The 8,825-nt window shown below is 41.0% G+C and overlaps 1 non-coding gene across 1 annotated transcript; it reads right to left on the minus strand.

Moving 5' to 3' along the window:
- Positions 1-4,518: 4,518 nt before the first annotated feature.
- On the minus strand, positions 4,519-4,657 carry LOC123928000. The gene has a single exon (XR_006815582.1). It is a non-coding gene; the product is annotated as a U4 spliceosomal RNA (small nuclear RNA).
- Positions 4,658-8,825: the final 4,168 nt, after the last annotated feature.

Here is an 8,825-nt window from a genome sequence, read left to right on the forward strand (position 1 = left end):
TGGCTTGAAATGGAAATTAAGTTCAGTTATAGGAAAAGGAAGTTGTATTTTTGCACACATGATTATATATTCTGGGCAAATTAATATCTGCTGTGCTACTATTTCTAATTAGACACCATACATAAAATGGGATAGTAATGTTTCCCTCAGAGACTCTACCTCAAATTTCTTGCCATGTGTGTATCCTCTCTGAACCCCAATGGCATTGCACCTCGAGTTTCACTCAGCCCATAAATATTAACAAGTCAATTGATGGATTTTTTTTTAAACACAGATACAATAAAATCAACATAAAAAAGTTTTTCATGGTGTACTTGATTAGCAACTTCAAAGCTTTGTTTTATCCCTAGAACCTCATCTCCACAATTAAAAAAATTGCCCCCCAAATGCATTCTGTTGAACCCCTCCTTTCTGGAAATACCAACACATAAAATGGAAACATACGTATCTAGAAAAAATAATTCCGCTTATAATCTTATTCTGCACAATACTCTTCCTCCCTACCCCACCTCCATGGAAGAAATATACTTCCTGGGGTGCCTGGGTGGTTCAGTGGGTTAAAGCCTCTGCCTTTATTTGACAGAGAGATTTGCGATCTTTCTGTCAAATAAATAAATAAAATCTTAAAAAAAGAGAAAAGAAATATACTTCTCTACTATACCATCACTTCAGAAAAAAGTCCCACAGCTTACTTTGACCGAAGGGATGTTAGCAGACCTGACACAAAATGAGCCTTGGCAGGGGCTTTACTTTGTGCCTTTGATACCACCATAAGGAGAGCTTCCTCAGGTTAGCTCCTGCCCCCTCAGCCTGGGCCCAGAATTTTCACAGGCAGAGCAGAGCTGAGCTCGGCCCTCAAAGCAGTTTCAGCTGGATCTGCCATCTGAAGCAGAACCGCCCAGTTGTACTCTCCCTAGATCTATTTACCCCCCATAGTCCAAATGGGCACATAGGCAGGAATCAATTACTGTTCGATATCTGAATTTTGGATTGGTTTGTTAAGCACCAATAACCGGTAATAGAGGACTTAGTGCCATTTGATTCTTAACCTTCAGCTTGTAACAGGTACTTTGCCCAGCCTGGTTGGGTGACTTGTCCCCATTCGCCTGGTGAGAGAGTGGCAGAGCTAAACTCTCGAGGCATGCCCAGACGGATGCTGACTCAGGAGACCACTTTTACCGTGAACTGCTGGAGCATACTTTGTTTTAGAAAATAATAAGCAAAGGAGAACCATGATTCATGTCCCCCCTCCCCACCAACACTGTGCACCAGCCCAGAGTTAGCTCCACTCCTAAACGTAGAATCCACAGGCAACCATCCTCCCAGGACCTTCTCACAGGAGGCTCAGTTAGCATGGGAGCCGGGTGCTCCCTCCCACATGAAAATTATTCACACTTTTGCTTTAACTAACAAGGCAGGAGTGTCCTAACTTCTCATTAGGGAGCATCAAGCCCTTAGCAGGGGAAAAGAAGAGGGAAAAAAGGAAGGAAGGAAGGGTGGGAGGGAGGGAGGGTGGGTTCGGGAGGGAGGAAGACACGAGGAATACTGATAAGAGATCTAGTAAGTTACCATTTTCCAACTCTACTGCTTTAATGGCAAGTGAATTCTGGCAAGTGGTTGTGCCCTGTAACAGAAGGCATCTAGGTGCAAGAGACTGTGCGCATAAGTGGAGAAGGAGGTGGAGAGTGTGGGAGGTGGGGTAACTGGAATGGTGAGTAGATATTTGGGAGGAAAAGGGAATTCACCTCCTTCGCATGATATCTCATATCCCATGGGAACATATCTCAGGAAGTTCATAGACTTCAGACACTATCAACACACACATGGGCATGCACACGCACGCACACACAAATAAAAAAAACAATAAAACGGTGAAAGGTGGATGAAGTATGAGTCAAGGGATTCTGTTGATTCTATGACAATTGTTCTCTTGAACTTATATCAAACCTCAGACACAACTTGTGTTATTGTTCTCTTGAAAATATGATCCCGTGCCAAATTTTTCCAAATGCTGTAAACAGTCTAAGCAGAATTGTGGTAGCTTTATGTATACTTTTTACAGAAAATAAAATAGAAAGTAGAGGATGATTCCATCACTATGTAAAGAATTAGAGTTTAAATGTTTTAGGAACATTCAAGGAACTAACAAAAGCCATATTTTCCCCTTTGCTGTATGTAAGGAATTCCCATTGAAGGCGATAGGGTTTTACATAAAAATCAATGGCAAATTATGGCCCTTAATGAAAGAGGAAATTATAATTATAGCGCTGCTGGTAGCTTCACTATAGTTAAGGCTGAGCAGTCTTTTCCATTATCACTTATCAGGATTTAATAGCTCAGCTGTTTTGAGCCCTATTTGGCTGAAACGTGATATAAAACTCATCAAGCTGGATGTAATTAGTTATTATTATTGTTATTACATAAATATTTTAATCAGTAAAGCATTTTTTAACTATGAAACTTAAGGAGACTATTTTTTTCCTAGTGACAGGTGCAGGGGTGGGGAAGTAGACACAAATAAGGACACATGCTTAAAAGAAGGCAAATTGAATGTGGCAAGTCTCTCAGTTGGAATAACTCACTCTCCTTTGATTGTGGGTACTAGTGTGGCCTGCAATGAAACTGAAATCTCCTGGGGAAAGAAATACTGTTGAAGATGGAGGAGAGCCATTCACCAACTCTTTCAGCCCAATTTTCTATTATGAGTGTAAGTGCACGTGTAATGCAATTAAAGAGGAACACAAAACGGGGCTCCTAGAACCTCTCAGCACCAAATCTTGCTTTCTGGGGGAAAAGTGCATCATCTTTGGCTTATCAGTGTTCTATCATCACTCAGTCCCGAGGCACATACACCTTACATGTGCCTGGACCTCAGATCAGAAACATTGGACAGATCCCAAGGAGCGTTTTCAGGATCTGATCCAAACATCCTCTTGCTCTCCCATGTGGGTGGCCTCCAGGAACCGAGATGGAGGTCTTTATGCTTCGTGCACATCGTGCACAGGTGAGGAAACCAGAGCAGCAGAATCTTTTTTTTTTTTTCTTTTTAGGTGTTTTAGTATTCACAACACCAGTGTTCCCTGGCTCTTGGAAAAGCCAGCTGTGACTGTCTACATTGGAGACCTTCTTTTCCTGAAGAAGAGGGTAGATCGAATGACTAGAATGTGAGAGGCAAAAATCAATGGATGTAAAGTCTATGCTTGCATTTTGCACTTTCCTGCATTATTTCATTTAACCCTCTTTCAAAACCTGTGTGTGCTATTTTAGACTCAGTTTACAGAGAAACACAATGAGATTCAAAGACATTAAGTGATTTTTTCCCAGATGGTTCAGTTAGTAAGCAGCAGAGATCATCTTTATGAGGCAACTTCGGTTCATGTGCTCTTTTCCTTCTGAATCTCCAATTTCATACTCTTATTCTCTCCTCAACACTCTTCATTAGGGCTTCTCTCCCCTCCTGTTAGAGAAACTGCTCTTGTCGCTTCCGTGGGCAGCCATCATTGACAAACCCAATGGTCACGCTCAGTCTTCATCCTTCGTAACCTCTCATCAGCATCCAAAACTACTAACCTCTCTTTTCTCCTTGAAATCCTCTCTGATCTTCATTTCTACAGTAACTGCTATCCTGAGGTAAATTTTCTTCCTACTTTCCCAGAGGCTTCTTCTTGGTGCCCTTTGATGAGTCCTTCTCCTTGCTCAGCCTCTAAATGTCCCAAGGGTCAGTCCTGAGCCCCCTCTTCTCTTTTCCCTGCTCACTGACGCCTGGGAGCTTTTGTTCAGTCCTGTGGCTTTTCTTCCATCTCTATGCTGAAGACAACACACCAACCCCCCTTCTCAACTTAGATGTGGATTTGTGCATAACTACCTACTCAAAATTCTATGCATTTCTAATAACATCCTATATGCAATATTCCCAAAATAAACTCTTGCCTTCTTCTCTTTAGGAAAAGATTATTCTTTTGCTATTTTTTTCCATCTTAGCAAATTGCAGCATCCTTCTTAGAGTTGTTGAAACCAAAACATGGTGTGTCATCCTGTCTTTTTCTTGCTTTCCATTTGTAACCCATCCACAAATCTTGATGATTCCACACGGAAATAAAACCTGAAATCTACCCACTCTTTCCAGCACCAACGCTACATGTTTACAAATGACTCCCAACTGGGCACCCACGTTCTATTCCATTTAAAAGCCAAAGTAATTTTGAAAAAAAACCATAAATCAGATCAAGTTACTCCCAGGCTTTAAAGTGTCCAAAAGAAATACAAAATTAAACACAGAACACACGTGCACACACTTGAAATCTTCCCACAACCCTTATGAGAAAACCAAATTTCTTTCCATCTTCTCACCATGACTTTACCTTCCTCATTCTCTTTCCTTTTTTCCACATGTCTCATACTTTCACACTCTAAGCCAGACACACTGGGTCCAGTTGTCCTGAGCATACCTTGCCCCCCACCAGCTGGAGACCACCTCCCACCTTGAGAACTTCTCACCTACTGTTTGCTCTGCCAGGAACACCTTGAATTTTGCATAATATCCCGCTCATGATTGATTTCTCAGCCAACTGTCACCATCTCAGAAAGGCATTCCAATTAGCAATAATCGCGCCTCGGATAAACCTCATTGGCTATGATACTGCCACTGCGCAAAGCTCAGAAAGGCATTCCAGAAAAAGCTTTGTTATGCTGGTCCTGGGGCCCAAGCCTAAAATACTTATCTGGGTTTTTGCATTAGTCAGCTTGGGCTGCCGTCACAAAATACCATAGGATGGGTGGGAGGCTGGAAGGCTGAGATCAGGGTGGCAGCAGGTCAGGTTTCCGTGAGAGCCTAAACCTGGCTGGCAGAAGATGGCCTTCCTGCCATGTCCTCACATGGTTGAGGGTCTAGCGTCGCCCCCTCGTCTTACAGAAGCGCCAATTCTGGTGAATCTGGGCTCTATTCTTATGACCTCATTTATCAATAACCTTCTTAAGTACCGCATCTTTAACATAGTCACATGGGGAAGAGGGCTTCAATACAGATTCTAAGGAGACACAATTTATCCATAGCAGCCTTCATGTGTAGACACTCCTGGTTTACACCAAAAAATACTGTCTTTCTACTCTACCATAGTGCCCATCCATGCGGCATAAATATTTTAACGGTGTTTAATGTCGCAGAGCACATATGCATTTTCCATAAAAAGTATTATGTATGTAGAGAGGTGTCAGGTGAGAAATAGCCACGATGGTGGTTATAAAACAATAACCAGTTATTTTAATTTTAGAACATTCTCGCTTTTGTTCTCTCTTCAGATTCCACTGTTAGAACGAGAGAAAATAAATTTAAGAATGGAATGAACATAAATATCTCCTTGATTTTCCTCCTTATATTTAGTAAAAAAATGTAAAAATTAGGAATAATGAGAATCAGAAATTCCTTCTAGCAGTAGCGTTAAAGGAGCAGAGCAGATCTGTGCTGGACTCAGAATGCTTTTCTAAAACACACAGCTTGCCTTCTCAGTCTGATTCACTGTTTATCACATTTTTAGAAGCCATTTGACAACATGTAGTTTTTTCCTTAAATCTGACGATGTGCTAAGGAAAGATACAAATGAAAGATAACCCCTAAACAATCAGGGCCCAGCCTTGTCCATCACTAAAAGAAGAGCCAATTAAAATGTAGTAGGTCCACACCGTGGAATAATCATAGATAGCAATTAAAAGCAGCAGCAACTTGAACATTTCTCAGAAACCAAACCTTCAGTGAAAAAAAAAAGCGAAACCAAAAATCAACAAAATAACGCCATTCGTGAACACTAAGAATATAAATATGTACAAAACACTACATATGCCACCCGTGTACATACACTGTCAAGAGTAGATCTCCAATACATGCACGTGAATGCGTATGGGGAACAACTGTTTGGAAGTCCAAGAAGAAGAGGGGGAAAGTTTAAAAATAGAGGGTTTGATGACTGGTGATGATGGTCCGCAGAGCATAAGGGGCTCACCTATTTGCACCTGAGGCATGAAGGCAGGAAGGGAGGGAGCAACAGAGGAAGAAGAAAAAGCAGGGGTTGGAAAGGAAAGAGAGCATGGGGGTATAGGAAAATAATGCTGGTAAATATAATTCTCTTGATCTCGTCATTGCATTGAGTTTTCGGTCCTAACACCCTCAGGACGTGTTTGTGGGATCGTTCTTGAATGTGAACTAAAGTCACAATAGCTCAGAGAGCTAGGATCCAAGAGGCAAGTAGTGCCAGCTCAGACAGAAGCGTTAGACACGTGAGTAAGGAGCTGCCAGAATGTCCTTTTCCTTTCCTTGAGCCTCTGAGTCTATCCTGACTTATTTATGCCATCTACTGGTCCTTTCAGTTAATGGCCTTTGCACAAGTCTCTCTTGCTGCTAGGCTAGGACAAGTCTACCGTCATCTGACTGACAGTACTGAGAGTCTTTTCACTCAAATACTCCATTTCTTGCCAAAGTACCCTCCCTGAAGCAGCCTCTCGCTGTTGTCTTAGTCTGTCCCACTAACCGTTCTCTATGTCAGCGAAATTCCTCAGACTCCGGGCCTCCACTGGAAGTATTCTCGGGGGGAAAACAGGAGCCGTTTTTGATAAAGGCGAGAAAACCATTTCCCAAATTTGCTGTAAACATCAGGTTTGATTTTCTTTTCCAAAACTGAAACTTGCCTTGGAATGGGATATCCTTATGTCCACCTAAAACTCATTTCTAACATTTTCCCATTTGCATTAAAAAGATTTGCATAAACACTATTATACTCTACAGGATAGATTTCTGTGTTATTTTTTCACTTTAGCATAAATCTCTGAACTACAACAATCTTACAGTTGGATGCGTACTGTCATATGTCCATATTATCTTACTGCCATTTGATCTTTCTTTTTTAATTCTCACATTTATCAGACTGTTCTCTGGTTCAACTCATAAAGAAAAGATACATGTCAGTATTTTTACTGTGGTTTCGGCCAGACAGCCCAGTCGCTCACTTCCCTACTGAGGGTCCCACCCTCGAATGTGTGCGGGAATCTAGTGGTCTTACACCTGTTCATAAATAGAAGCCATTCATTAACAAATGTAAGATTTCAACAACGACAAAAACAAAAATCACGTCTCACTCCACATTGCCTTCTCGACAGTACAGTGTGACACTCCAAAAGATTTCTCATTCATGTTTCGAGCCCGTTACTCTGAAGAAGGAGAAAAATCAAGCAAGTTATTTCCGGAGCCATCCCTGAGAATAACCATGAAACTAACAAGCCATCTTCTCTTCCTTGATGCAGCTATTAAGCCGCTGAACTCGACTCCAGGAGCAGATTATCCTCAGAGTGTTTACCCGAAATTCCATACGACAGTAGTGCCTTCATTACAGAGAAAGAGCATCTCCGAGGATCCTGAATATCAGGGAGGACTTGAGACCCTAAGACAGAGGTCAGAAGACTATAGCCATGGGTCAATGCACCCACCAGCTGTGTTCGTACAGTCTGTGAAGAATGGGAATTTTAAAAAATATTTTGTTCACTTTTTAAAGTTTTTATTTAAATTCCAGTTAGTTAACGTACAGTGTAATATCAGTTACAAGTGTATGATCTAGTGATTCAACAGTTTCACACAACACCCGGTGCTCATCACCGCAAGTGTTCGCCTTAATCCCCATCACCTTTTTTTTTTTTTAAACTTTAAATGGTGAAAAAAGAAAGATATCAAAAGGAAGTAGTAACTTTTGAATCAAGAAGATGAGATGAAATTTATTTAAATTTCAGTGTCCCTAAATAAAATTGTATTAGAACACAGCCATTCTCATTATTTACTTTTCGTCTCTGGCTGTGTTCCTGTGACAACAGCAGAGCGGGCTAGCTGCGACAGAGACTAGGTGACAGAAAAAACTGAAAGTATTGACTAAACCAGCCTCTACAGAAAAAGTTTGCTAACTACTGCCTTAAAGTCACTTTGATGAGAGGGTGGGGTGCTATGACCTTTGGTGGTTTCTATAGCCTAAACCCAGGAACCAGTTTCCAGAAGAAAAAAAAAACAAAACAAAACGAAACATGAGAACCAATGCAGCCAGTCCCTCACATCTCAAAATTCATTGTTCTTTCATCTTCATACATTTAATCCTTTCTTCATCAGATGCTGGTCTCAAGATTCTTGGGTTTCTTTTATTGTTGTTTCCACGGTGGGTTAATTCACCTTGAACTAACTACACGCACACAAAAGGGAAGGGCTTGTACGGGAACTTTTTCCCCTGTGGTGGTCTCTGGAGGCGAATTCTGAACAAAGAGTTGGGAAGCTCCAGGTATTTCCACAGAAAACAAGCTGAGGTTCTTCAGAGTAGGATCCTTACTCATTTTATAATATAAAAGGGCAAAAGCCAACTGGAAAGATGGCCTCGCTTCTCCATGGTTCCCTTTTCTTCAGAACATTGCCAGTGAAGTCAGGAGTCCCTGGGTATCTGTAAACTCCTATTTTACATCATTAGCTTGGTGAGATTACAACAAGCTTTAAGTCTCTTGTATTTAGATTTTGACCTTCAAACTGCTCATCAGCAAGTGCCTCAAGGGGCAAAATTTGCAGAGCAAGACAAGCTTACCTCAGTGTTCTTTTTCTTTTCTTTCTTTTTTTTTTTTTTTTTTTTATTTCTGGTTGCCTTGGTTCCCTTCCAGTGCTTTTATTTTTTTTCCAGTGCTTTTAAATAGCCATTTTTATTTATTGACTTTTTATTGTATCCAATGTTTATTGTTTGTTTCAAGACAGGAAGTATGCTCTGATGCAAGCTACTCCCTTAAAACCAGAAGAGGCACTTTTTTTTTTTTAAGTA

Source organism: Meles meles, chromosome 1, assembly GCF_922984935.1.
Source record: "Meles meles chromosome 1, mMelMel3.1 paternal haplotype, whole genome shotgun sequence".
Classification (NCBI taxonomy): domain Eukaryota; kingdom Metazoa; phylum Chordata; class Mammalia; order Carnivora; family Mustelidae; genus Meles; species Meles meles.